Source organism: Austrofundulus limnaeus, unplaced genomic scaffold (assembly GCF_001266775.1).
Source record: "Austrofundulus limnaeus strain Quisiro unplaced genomic scaffold, Austrofundulus_limnaeus-1.0 Scaffold3947, whole genome shotgun sequence".
Taxonomy (NCBI): Eukaryota; Metazoa; Chordata; class Actinopteri; order Cyprinodontiformes; family Rivulidae; genus Austrofundulus; species Austrofundulus limnaeus.
In genome coordinates this window covers 1-752 of record NW_013956349.1, presented here as the reverse complement: position 1 = coordinate 752, position 752 = coordinate 1, and the positions used below count along the sequence as shown (strand labels likewise).

The 752-nt window shown below is 44.5% G+C and overlaps 1 long non-coding RNA gene across 1 annotated transcript; it reads right to left on the bottom strand.

Annotated features, from left to right (window-relative positions):
- Positions 1–198: 198 nt before the first annotated feature.
- LOC106512029 (uncharacterized) lies at positions 199–744 on the bottom strand. Its single transcript, XR_001309609.1, has 2 exons — positions 387–744; positions 199–308 (listed from the first exon to the last, which is right to left on the bottom strand). It is a non-coding gene; the product is annotated as an uncharacterized LOC106512029 (long non-coding RNA).
- Positions 745–752: the final 8 nt, after the last annotated feature.

Sequence of the window (752 nt, the reverse complement as noted above, 5' to 3'; positions counted from 1 at the left end):
GAGAAGTTCTTACAGCTGCAGAGAGAAGTTCTTACAGCTGCAGAGAGACGTTCTTACAGCTGCAGAGAGACGTTCTTACAGCTGCAGAGAGAAGTTCTTACACCTGCAGAGAGAACATCTTAAAGCTGCAGAGAGAAAAGAGACGTTCTTACACCTGCAGAGAAAAGTTCTTACACCTGCAGAGAGAAGTTCTTACACCTGCAGAGAGACGTTCTTACACCTGAAGAGAGAAGTTCTTACACCTGCAGAGAGACGTTCTTACACCTGCAGAGAGAAGCTCTTACACCTGAAGAGAGAAGTTCTTACACCTGCAGAGAGAAGAGAGAAGTTCTTACACATGCAGAGAGAATGACTTAAAGCTGCAGAGAGAAGAGAGACATTCTTACAGCTGCAGAGAGACGTTCTTACGCCTGAAGAGAGAAGTTCTTACACCTGCAGAGAGAAGAGAGAAGTTCTTACACATGCAGAGAGAACATCTTAAAGCTGCAGAGAGAAAAGAGACATTCTTACACCTGCAGAGATGTTCTTACACCTGCAGAGAGAAGTTCTTACACCTGCAGAGAGACGTTCTTACACCTGCAGAGAGAAAAGAGACGTTCTTACACATGCAGAGAGAATGTCTTAAAGCTGCAGAGAGAAGAGAGAAGTTCTTACACCTGCAGAGAGAAGAGAGACGTTCTTACACCTGCAGAGAGAAGAGAGAAGTTCTTACACATACAGAGAGAATGTCTTAAAGCCGCAGAGAGAAGTTC